Here is a 13,953-nt window from a genome sequence, read left to right as displayed (position 1 = left end):
CTATTATTACTATTTTAATTATTAATTATTATTATTATTACTATTACTATTACTATTACTATTACTATTACTATTACTATTACTATTACTATTACTATTACTACTACTACTATTATTATTACTACTATTATTACTACTACTATTATTATTATTATTACTATTACTATTACTATTATTATTATTATTATTATTATTATTATTACTATTATTATTACTACTATTATTATTATTATTACTATTATTACTATTACTATTACTATTATTACTATTACTATTATTACTAATACTAGTATTATTACTGTTATTATTATTGTTATTATTATTGTTAATTACTCTTATTATTACTGTTACTATTAATATTATTAGTACTATTATTAGTATTATTATTACTATTATTACTATTATTATTAATATTACTAGTATTACTAGTATTATTACTATTATTACTATTACTAGTATTACTAGTATTATTACTATTATTACTATTATTAGTATTAGTATTATTACTAGTATTAGTATTATTACTAGTATTACTAGTATTACTATTATTACTACTATTATATTAATTTTGTATATGCATTAATAATTTTATTTAATTAATTAATTATTTTTATATTTTTTTTCTTTTTATTTGTTTCAAACTATTTTATTTGTATTCATATATAAATATAGTTATATGTATATTTTGTTTCAAACCAAGAAATAAATTATTATTTTATATTTAATTTTATCAAAAATAGAAGGTAATTCGTTTAATCAAAACGAAGTATTTTCTAAAGAAAAATTAAAATAAAGTAATTGTTGTTTATAAATTTTTGAAAAGAAAATTACTAACTTATTGACCCAAAACAAGTCAAGATACAAAAAAAATTTATACATGCACATTAATTTTCAAAATTTGAAAACAAAGAAGGATATTCCTTTTTTGAAGACGCATATTATTTTTTGAACGGAACATTACTAACTTTTTAACCCAAAACGTAGGCAAAATAAACAAATTTATGCATGTTAATTATTTCTATCAAAATCTGAAAAGAAGGAAATTTATTTTGAAAGATATGCAAATCCCATATTATTTAGCCCTCCCATTTTCTAATTTGAAACAAAATAACAAAATCTTTCTCCTTTTAACTACATAAATTTTCTTTTCCCATAAAGAAAACAACATGCATACAATAAAAATCCCCACCCTTTTTCTAATTTAAACAAAATATCAAAAAGTAACACGCATGCAAATATGAATCCTGTAATGCCTCGCCAGGAAACCCCGAAGGGATAAGCCAAAATTACAAGAATAGAGTGCAAAATTTTTTATTTTTTTTTAAGCTACAACACATAAGATGCAACAAGATATCAAAGATTCAGATTACATAGCGGAAGACTTAAACTAACACCTAAAGAGTTTCCCAAAGAGATTACTTAAATTTCACAATTTCCTTAACTCACACAATTAATCCAATAACTGGTTATCTTAATAATGAGATAATTCTTAATCAGGACAATTTCTTTCAGAAGATGGAAATATAAATCACAAGCAAGGATTCATCCATTAAGGTCCATTCATAATTTCCATTCAAGCTTTTCATTTAAAATTTCAAACCATACATCTAACAATCTAATACACTAGGATTTCATCATAACATAAGAGATCTTTTCAAGCATATTTAAATTCCTTAACAACAACTGAGTACAATTCATTACTCTAAGTTACGTTCTTTCATACTCCAACTTATTGCATTTAAAAAGACAATTACATACAAGCATCAACGATAAATCTCATCTAAACCACTTAAACATTCGATCAACATGGCATTTACGAAGTGACTGAATATAAGCATTTATAGTTAATTCCATTTATCCACTTAACCAATCTAACATAAGCTAATCATACATGATAAAGCTGAATAAAGGAAACATATGAGAATACATCACATAACACCATAATGATCTCGGAGTTCACCCCTAAAGGGCTACATCTCCGGGTCTGCGCAACTGCAAGACCCCTCTGATAAATAATAAAGGTTAAGAGTACAAGAGGTTACACCATTTCAATCCAGCCATCAAGGCGATATATAAACAATATACAAGCGACCACATCGGTCAATCAATACATAAACAATCCCTGAAGTGAACAGGATCCAGCTGAACATAATCAAAGCTAAAACAAGAGGTCCATGAGAGCATCCATAAAACTGAGCCACCACCACCCGAGGTCTAACATGAAACCGACACTCACAAGGGCAGAGACAAAAGGACGACTCACAAAGGTACTCAAAACCGGACAAAACAACAACACACTAGCGAACGTAGGGACAAGTGTCATCACACAACCTGGAATGGTTACCATGGCAAGTCTTCATAGGTCCCGGTCCCATACCCTGGGTTACCCTGGCAACCTAATCCGAGCTTCCGGCCCATCCAAGCCTCATGTGGACCCACACATCCTCTCGTGAAGACAAGAATGGTGGTTTGCCATTTCAGGCCTTCTCACAGCATGTCGAATCTATGATAGCACTCGTCTCATGTGTGAGGCACATTATCTTATTTAGAGATTACATTCTAATCTACTTAAAGGTTATCACTTATTAGACTCACTTTCGACGGGTTATCCAGCAGCCACTTTGGGCGCGACCCCCAATCAAAAGCCACTTTCCCATACGACACTAGACTAACTCAGACGCACTCAAAACCAAGGAATACACATGGTCAGACGAACGGAGTTCAAGAAGAGAGAAACAATCATCTGGTCAACACGACTCAAAGATAATCACTTACTGACGGTACTCTAATCTAGAGACCCGACCAACAACGGTCAACCACAAATCATCATTCGACTCACACAAAGAGGATATGATCCAAACGACACTACCACAATACAACAGTCTACTCGGAACAGAGGACTGAAACAGGTACACCAAATCATTCCATACGACAGGGTCCTACTAAACAAAGCAAAACATGCCATTTCATAATTAAAGGCGAATACAGAAATTAAACTCGCAAGGCAATAATCAGAAAAGACAATATTCCTCAAATTGATTTAAACATTAAAATCGATCAAGTTTTCTACAAGATCTAAATCAGATTACAGTTATCTACCTCAACTAGGGATAAGTTGTTCTTGGTTTTCTAACTCCTAAGGTTCAAAGCATCGAACAGGCAAATTAAGCCATAATGAGTTTTTTAAACCATATTTATAATAATACAACTCAGACAACCATTAATCTATTAAATAAGATATTTAATCTCCGACAAAACATCATAGACATACTGGTTCAAAAATCAATCTCTACAGATTCATAATTTCCAATGCATATCGTTAAATTTCTAAAGCCCAACGATAATATTTCACTACTTTACAATTACTCAATTGATATGTTCTACGATAACATTTAACATCATCAAATAGTAATTACATCGTATTTCAACGATTTTCCAAAACATATTACTCTCTATCTTGTTTTTTAAACAAAACTGCCTCCATTAGCGAAATGTTCAAATCAGCTAGAAGGTAAGATAATAACTAATTAATCCAAGATCAATCGGAAAGTAATCAATAATATTCAATTGCGAAGATTCACAGTTTAGAACTTAATCAGGTAGGGAGCATAAGTCATGAAATGAGGTTGAATAATGATTAAACCAATAACTCCGTTACGAAATTAATCAATACCCAAACAACAAATATGATGATATTGCCTCCCTAATCCTAAATAAGAAACTAATTTAAATCTTATCATTAAAATAATATTACAAATGTTATATGCCCCTTTTTTTTTGAATGAAAAAAAATACACATAAAAAAAACATTTTATAAATTTTGCTTTAAACAAAAACGCATTTTAAATATTAGGGCGAGGGCGGGCCGTGCCCTAACCCTCGCCGCAGGGTGAGCTTGCGCAGGCGGCGCCCACGGTGGTGCCCGCAGGTGCCGCGGCGCCCTGCGGCCACCGCGGCCCTTGCGGCCACCGCCGTGAGCCGCAGGCGCTGCGGACTACACACAGTCTGCGAGCATAAGGCACGGGGACGGGGGAGGAGAAAGGGGAGGAGCGGGGGAGAGGGGAGGGGAGGAGGAGCGGGAGGAGCTCCGCTCCCCGCCCTCCAACCCCAACCCAACGTTTTTTTTAAACAAAAAACAACAACGCCCAGTCCGCCTCACAATACATTTTATATTTTTTTTTTTTTTAAACACACACACAGTCCGAAAATAACACAGACGCCCAGCTCGGCATAAAAATAAATATTTTCTTCTTCCTTTGAAAACACAGTTCGAAATTCTTCCTTTTTTTTTTTGAAACATCAACACAATTTGTTTAAAAATTTCGGTTTAATATAAAATCCGTTTTCCACGAAATCAGTTTTGGCATCAAGATTCTTGATGGAATTCATCCATTCCAAACACAAAAGGGTTTCAAACACCCAAACAGCAATGAGGAAAATATCCATCTCCATTAAAATTTCCAGCCAAATTCATAATGGACTATCAAATTGATTTTCAATAACAAATTCAGAATCCTACCTTAATTCGCAATCCTGGTATGGCTGAGGGAGAGCCCACCTGTCAGATCCAGCAACATTCCTTTCCAAAACCTCCAAAATTTCTTCCCAACCAAAATCCTCTCCAATTTTGTCCCTCCTCCAATTTTTCCCCAAATTGGGTTATATGGAAGAGTTGACCCCAAAAATTCCATTTTTGGAATAAAAATTCTTATTTACCAATAATACACAAAATTTAATCCTTTTCTAAAATAACAACAAATTAACTTGCTATTCAAATCGAAAATCGATTTCTCAATCAACTGAAATTTAATCTTTCTAATTTAATAATCCAACAGACTGCAATTAACTCTATTGCGATAAAATATAAAACTTTCTTTTTCAACAGCATATATAAATGCATTAAATATTCGAAAACAAACATTTAATCAGATTTACTTCCAAATTAAAATGAGAAATCCAATATCAATGAAAATCACATAACGGAATCCCGATAAATCTAGCCCATAATATTCAATGCACAAACGCATATATTTAATAAAGAAAATTACTAAAGACTAATTAATCATTTAACCAAACACACCAGGCACGCAAATCAAGAAAGCCAACCAAACAGACGACTTGCAAATCCAAACAGGAAGGGGATTACCGACGACGACTGGCGATGCTCACTGGAGCACGACTAAGGTCAACTAGGGTCCTATGACCACCTAATCCAACTCTAAGGATTACAAGAGGTACACTCAAACCTGTACATCCAGGTGAAGACGAACCTCGCACTCATGCGGTGTTGTACCTGAAATTTCCTGCAACCAAAGATCATACATGCATACATATATAATAACTTAATGAAAATGTTAGCTCAATATTGATACCACGAAATAGGTACACTAACAACTTGCATACAACTAGTGTGAAAACCACATCATTAGCTATGCGTAAATCAAACATCTGACTATAATCATTATATTAAGATAACTAATCAAGATTAAACCAAGGTTAGAAATAGACTAGGGTAGGGGTACTACATTCTCCCCCCCTAGGTTCCGACTTACTCCTGGAAGTCGTAAGGCTAGATGGAGAACATGTCGTACGCATCAGCCCTGAAACTCATTCAACAAAGATCAAATTGCACATAGAAATCTTTTCATAAATAAATGAAATATTATTGCAAATCCTTTACAAACGCCATTATCAATTGGCAAGATACATCTAAAACCATACGTTCCTTACAATATTCTAGGAATTATCCACAATCATAGCAGAGAAACAAGAAATTTCTTCCTTTCATTACACCAAATTAAAGCATTACAAGGAGGTAAACAACAATTACCATAATCATCGATCAAAAATGACAGGAAAACATGCCATCAAGATCAATTTCCTTTACCAATCCATCTTTATCATAAAATTTTATAACATAGAACCAGCTCAACAAATCAATTTCTACAACCAAATTAACTTTCAATAAATAAGAGCAACAAAATAACTCAATTGATTACACTTGCCAGGCATAAGAAAACCTTTCCAAAGACTATGTCCCATAACATAGTGACAAGCTAACACAATTTACTCCATGATACAATTAATAACCATCCACATAACTGGAATGCATAACAGAAAAGGTCACATGTGAGCATGTTTAATGCTCGGTCAAAGATAACATGCACGATCAGCATCTCTGTGCCTGATCTCAGAACAACAATATGATCATAAAAATCCAATATCTCACTCAAAGGCTCGATGGTGCTAGGCACACCATAGCGATGCTACCTTCCATACAAGACCTCTGTGAATATCCCTTGTTGTGCAAGGTGGTTAGCCTCCAAGAGATAGTCACCACACATAGGTAGGTAGTGGGTACTAGCTGCGTCACAGCCTCACATACCCCCATCCTCAAGGTTCTCTATATCAACTTCCTCGCACACACTCTACCAATTCCGTATCATACGTCCTTGGAGAGGAATTTCACATCTCAACACAAGACCAGCATCCAAAAACAATAATGATAAACCAGTTTAGCCACCAAGGTACAGATGAATAAAGATAATAAATCATCAATTCCAACAATAAGGTAAGAAAATAATCCGGAATTGCAACACCAAATCAAAGTGCAAAAGATCACAAGATCATGGCTAAACCTTCAAAGTCAAAGTAAAATAAATTGCTGATCCCCAAAGAAATATAAAGAATATCACAACTGCACATAACAGCACTGTGTGACTAGCATCTAGCCACCAACGAGGAAGGAAGGAACAACTGACTAGCTATTGCAGTAGCTCATCATGTGGTGCGACATAGTCACACTATCCACATGGCATGGTGGTATGCACCTCGACATCACCCCGCATCACGTCATCACGTGGCATGGCAATACCCCAAGTGGAGAAAACACACAATGGACGTATCCCGCATGGTAGTGCACCTCGCGGAAAAAGCACGCGTAAGCCACATCCCGCATAGCGACGTATCTAGAAGGATACTCGCCGTAAGCCAGAGGTATACATGACTATGGTCCACCCACATGCCCACCAACACATACTAACTGGAAGCACATGTGAATAAACCTACCTTTCATGAAGACAAGGCAAAGGATCCTCCAAATCATACCATCACTATACACAAGAATCACCATCCAAACTGCTCAAATAAGGAAGAGGAATAGGCTGAAACACATAAACCTATAAATAGGTTCATCAAAGGGAAAGTATTGAGTACACCTTGATACAGTTTAGTAGTACAACTATATCATTCCTCGAAGTAGAGAAGCTAAAGTCGCTTCGCGCCGACATTACTCGTACGCCAATCCATACTATTCAAGGAACGGTCGCTTCGAATACTACCCCTTAACATACTGAGTTACCCACAACCCGAGGTTTGGTACTCAGCAGGGAAACAAATAAGCAACATTACATAAACAGTATGGTTTCCCATACTCATAAGCAACATATCCTCCATGGTTGATTACTTCACCAATCCACGGGCACATAAGATAAGCACTGGTTTCTTACAATACATGCAATTACACCAGTACTGGTTTAGTCACATTTACGGGGAGTACTTTTCAGTACGCTAACATCTATACAAGGAAGATTCCAATTATGCTTTCTACATAAATAACTGAATCAAGTTTACTCTAGATACAAGTATTGAATTCATTAACAATTCACAATTATATAAGGAATTAACATCATTCCTATATCTTTCTCGAATCTCACTAAGCATTCATAACTAAATTACTAGCTAAGCAAATTCATTTCTAAAGCTTAAGACTTTCATCTATCACTATGAAGCCAAAAGCAAACATACAATTTCACATGTTTTATAAACATTCTATTTAAATCAATGCACCCTTAATACCATTTCTAAAATTCTTATGATTAGGCAAAGAGAAGGGAAAGAGAGTTTGATAATCAAACTGTTTCCTACAAAGACACAAGATCAATCAAGATCACGCTACATTATACATTTTCTCACTATAAGCCTATCATTTAATTACACGATTTTCATTTCGCTACCGTTAGAAGGATGACAAACAGCCTAACAAAAACATTTCCAATAATTATGATTGCAACAGGAGGTTCTAGTTTTCCAAACAAACAGAGATCAAGACATGCAATCCTTTTGATAATGCAAGACCTCTTAAGAACACTCACTTATAATAATACAATATAGACACATGTCATAATTTGCAACCTATTAGAGAAGATCACATTACGATCAAAGATAAGCAAGAAGCTATCACCCAAATAAAACATATTAATGCATGCACATCAAACAAGCTTTTCATTCGCACTTTCTAAACACATTAAGGTAATTACCTATACCCAAAAGCGAGTTCAATGGAGCATTTGCTAAAATAAATCTTCAATCAAATTGGTTTAATGAAACACATAAGACAATCTTTCGGAAAACACATTAATACTCTCTCGAAGCTACAATAACATGCTTCTTTTTAATACTTCTTCTACAAACCAAGCAGTTTCACATAATTCATCTATTCGCATATAAATGCACCTTACTAAGGTAGAATTTAATCATGCTACTCCTACAAGATACGAATGGAGAATTCTTTAAACGTACACATACAGTTTTCTCCCAATAACCGAAATAAATTTTTAAACCCATAGCCTTTAATAGTCTAAAAACATAAGCGACATAAGGCTCACTCAAGGGTTCAAGAAGTCACACCCTTTTCTCTTGCAAACCAGAAACTCAAATCAAAGATGATTACACATATCCTAATCATTTTAATTTCCAGAAAGAGAGAGAGAAAGAGAGGAATGGCGATAATCATTTAATTTTCTACAAAATAAGCATTCAATAATTGCCATACTAGTCCTTCAAGTGGACAACATTAAGCTAGATCATAAACTTTTAGCAAACACAACTCGCACTTTCAGATTCAAGACAAGCACGGACCAATCCAAATGGATGAGTCTAAAGAGTACAACACTCAAACACCAACATCAAGAAGGCGAAAACAAGGTGTGAACACACACGTTACACACCCGACAAGGTCTGCTCAATCACTCACATGCAAAAGGAGGACAAGCATACACATAAGGTCGATACACCTCACACAAAATAGAAGGCACACGCGACACCAGACATCCCAATGTTTGCAACATGGGCTCTGATACCAAATGTAATGCCCCACCAGGAAACCCCGAAGGGATAAGCCAAAATTACAAGAATAGAGTGCAAATTTTTTTTATTTTTTTTTAAGCTACAACACATAAGATGCAACAAGATATCAAAGATTCAGATTACATAGCGGAAGACTTAAACTAACACCTAAAGAGTTTCCCAACGAGATTACTTAAATTTCACAATTTCCTTAACTCACACAATTAATCCAATAACTGATTATCTTAATAATGAGATAAATCTTAATCAGGACAATTTCTTTCAGAAGATGGAAATATAAATCACAAGCAAGGATTCATCCATTAAGGTCCATTCATAATTTCCATTCAAGCTTTTCATTTAAAATTTCAAACCATACATCTAACAATCTAATACACTAGGATTTCATCATAACATAAGAGATCTTTTCAAGCATATTTAAATTCCTTAACAACAACTGAGTACAATTCATTACTCTAAGTTACGTTCTTTCATACTCCAACTTATTGCATTTAAAAAGACGATTACATACAAGCATTAACGATAAATCTCATCTAAACCACTTAAACATTCGATCAACATGGCATTTACGAAGTGACTGAATATAAGCATTTATAGTTAATTCCATTTATCCACTTAACCAATCTAACATAAGCTAATCATACATGATAAAGCTGAATAAAGGAAACATAAGAGAATACATCACATAACACCATAATGATCTCGGAGTTCACCCCTAAAGGGCTACATCTCCGGGTCTGCGCAACTGCAAGACCCCTCTGATAAATAATAAAGGTTAAGAGTACAAGAGGTTACACCATTTCAATCCATCCATCAAGGCGATATATAAACAATATACAAGCGACCACATCGGTCAATCAATACATAAACGATCCCTGAAGTGAACAGGATCCAGCTGAACATAATCAAAGCTAAAACAAGAGGTCCATGAGAGCATCCATAAAACTGAGCCACCACCACCCGAGGTCTAACATGAAACCGACACTCACAAGGGTAGAGACAAAAGGACGACTCACAAAGGTACTCAAAACCGGACAAAACAACAACACACTAGCGAACGTAGGGACAAGTGTCATCACACAACCTGGAATGGTTACCATGGCAAGTCTTCATAGGTCCCAGTCCCATACCCTGGGTTACCCTGGCAACCTAATCCGAGCTTCCGGCCCATCCAAGCCTCATGTGGACCCACACATCCTCTCGTGAAGACAAGAATGGTGGTTTGCCATTTCAGGCCTTCTCACAACATGTCGAATCTATGATAGCACTCGTCTCATGTGTGAGGCACATTATCTTATTTAGAGATTACATTCTAATCTACTTAAAGGTTATCACTTATTAGACTCACTTTCGACGGGTTATCCAGTAGCCACTTTGGGCGCGGCCCCCAATCGAAAGCCACTTTCCCATACGACACTAGACTAACTCAGACCCACTCAAAACCAAGGAATACACATGGTCAGACGAACGGAGTTCAAGAAGAGAGAAACAATCATCTGGTCAACACGACTCAAAGATAATCACTTACTGACGGTACTCTAATCTAGAGACCCGACCAACAACGGTCAACCACAAATCATCATTCGACTCACACAAAGAGGATATGATCCAAACGACACTACCACAATACAACAGTCTACTCGGAACAGAGGACTGAAACAGGTACACCAAATCATTCCATACGACAGGGTCCTACTAAACAAAGCAAAACATGCCATTTCATAATTAAAGGCGAATACAGAAATTAAACTCGCAAGGCAATAATCAGAAAAGACAATATTCCTCAAATTGATTTAAACATTAAAATCGATCAAGTTTTCTACAAGATCTAAATTAGATTACAGTTATCTACCTCAACTAGGGATAAGTTGTTCTTGGTTTTCTAACTCCTAAGGTTCAAAGCATCGAACAGGCAAATTAAGCCATAATGAGTTTTTTAAACCATATTTATAATAATACAACTCAGACAACCATTAATCTATTAAATAAGATATTTAATCTCCGACAAAACATCATAGACATACTGGTTCAAAAATCAATCTCTACAGATTCATAATTTCCAATGCATATCGTTAAATTTCTAAAGCCCAACGATAATATTTCACTACTTTACAATTACTCAATTGATATGTTCTACGATAACATTTAACATCATCAAATAGTAATTACATCGTATTTCAACGATTTTCCAAAACATATTACTCTCTATCTTGTTTTTTAAACAAAACTGCCTCCATTAGCCAAATGTTCAAATTAGCTAGAAGGTAAGATAATAACTAATTAATCCAAGATCAATCGGAAAGTAATCAATAATATTCAATTGCGAAGATTCACAGTTTAGAACTTAATCAGGTAGGGAGCATAAGTCATGAAATGAGGTTGAATAATGATTAAACCAATAACTCCGTTACGAAATTAATCAATACCCAAACAACAAATATGATGATATTGCCTCCCTAATCCTAAATAAGAAACTAATTTAAATCTTATCATTAAAATAATATTACAAATGTTATATGCCCCTTTTTTTTTGAATGAAAAAAAATACACATAAAAAAAACATTTTATAAATTTTGCTTTAAACAAAAACGCATTTTAAATATTAGGGCGAGGGCGGGCCGTGCCCTAACCCTCGCCGCAGGGTGAGCTTGCGCAGGCGGCGCCCACGGTGGTGCCCGCAGGTGCCGCGGCGCCCTGCGGCCACCGCCGTGAGCCGCAGGCGCTGCGGACTACACACAATCTACGAGCATAAGGCACGGGGACGGGGGAGGAGAAAGGGGAGGAGCGGGGGAGAGGGGAGGGGAGGAGGAGCGGGTGGAGCTCCACTCCCCGCCCTCCAACCCCAACCCAACGTTTTTTTTAAACAAAAAACAACAACGCCCAGTCCGCCTCACAATACATTTTATATATTTTTTTTTTTTAAACACACACACAGTCCGAAAATAACACAGACGCCCAACTCGGCATAAAAATAAATATTTTCTTCTTCCTTTGAAAACACAGTTCGAAATTCTTCCTTTTTTTTTTTGAAACATCAACACAATTTGTTTAAAAATTTCGGTTTAATATAAAATCCGTTTTCCACGAAATCAGTTTTGGCATCAAGATTCTTGATGGAATTCATCCATTCCAAACACAAAAGGGTTTCAAACACCCAAACAGCAATGAGGAAAATATCCATCTCCTTTAAAATTTCCAGCCAAATTCATAATGGACTATCAAATTGATTTTCAATAACAAATTCAGAATCCTACCTTAATTCGCAATCCTGGTATGGCTGAGGGAGAGCCCACCTGTCAGATCCAGCAACATTCCTTTCCAAAACCTCCAAAATTTCTTCCCAACCAAAATCCTCTCCAATTTTGTCCCTCCTCCAATTTTTCCCCAAATTGGGTTATATGGAAGAGTTGACCCCAAAAATTCCATTTTTGGAATAAAAATTCTTATTTACCAATAATACACAAAATTTAATCCTTTTCTAAAATAGCAACAAACTAACTTGCTATTCAAATCGAAAATCGATTTCTCAATCAACTGAAATTTAATCTTTCTAATTTAATAATCCAACAGACTGCAATTAACTCTATTGCGATAAAATATAAAACTTTCTTTTTCAACAGCATATATAAATGCATTAAATATTCGAAAACAAACATTTAATCAGATTTACTTCCAAATTAAAATGAGAAATCCAATATCAATGAAAATCACATAACGGAATCCCGATAAATCTAGCCCATAATCTTCAATGCACAAACGCATATATTTAATAAAGAAAATTACTAAAGACTAATTAATCATTTAACCAAACACACCAGGCATGCAAATCGAGAAAGCCAACCAAACAGACGACTCGCAAATCCAAACAGGAAGGGGATTACCGACGACGACTGGCGATGCTCACTGGAGCACGACTAAGGTCAACTAGGGTCCTACGACCACCTAATCCAACTCTAAGGATTACAAGAGGTACACTCAAACCTGTACATCCAGGTGAAGACGAACCTCGCACTCATGCGGCGTTGTACCTGAAATTTCCTGCAACCAAAGATCATACATGCATACATATATAATAACTTAATGAAAACGTTAGCTCAATATTGATACCACGAAATAGGTACACTAACAACTTGCATACAACTAGTGTGAAAACCACATCATTAGCTATGCGTAAATCAAACATCTGACTATAATCATTATATTAAGATAACTAATCAAGATTAAACCAAGGTTAGAAATAGACTAGGGTAGGGGTACTACAAATCCCTGCCCTTATTTTGAAAAGAAATCATGCAGTAAGAAAGGACGGAACCTATATCTGCTTGATGAGTGAATTCGTTGTTGTTGAATCAACCCTTTGTTGCCCAGCTATCTTCCTTCGATCCTTGTCTTGCAACCAGGTGTAGATTGTTGATTTTATTGTAGCTGTGGTCAAAATCCACAAGCCGACATTGATATCACAAAGGTTGTGATTATATTTATATTATTATTATGAGATAATAAAATTAGATTATTATGTGATAATATAATTATAATTTATAATTATTATATTATATGATAATACAATAATTATTATATTATATTAATAATGTAATAATTAGTGCCACTTGGAAGAGTGGTGACTCTTGGTGTATAGACATCTCTCACATATACATAATGAGATGTGTGATCTCATTCAAAGGTGGACACAAGAAGATAAATATGTAGATCAATATAAATTAGAGTGCTCGGGGGAGACAAATATATCGTCTATGGTTGGGAGGGCAATAAGAGTTATTGCCCATGGTTAATCGAGCATACCAGAAA

This window comes from Cryptomeria japonica, chromosome 1 (assembly GCF_030272615.1).
Source record: "Cryptomeria japonica chromosome 1, Sugi_1.0, whole genome shotgun sequence".
In the NCBI taxonomy this organism is placed as follows: Eukaryota; Viridiplantae; Streptophyta; class Pinopsida; order Cupressales; family Cupressaceae; genus Cryptomeria; species Cryptomeria japonica.
The sequence above is the reverse complement of the archived record's forward strand: the minus strand, read 5'-3'. Positions refer to the sequence as shown.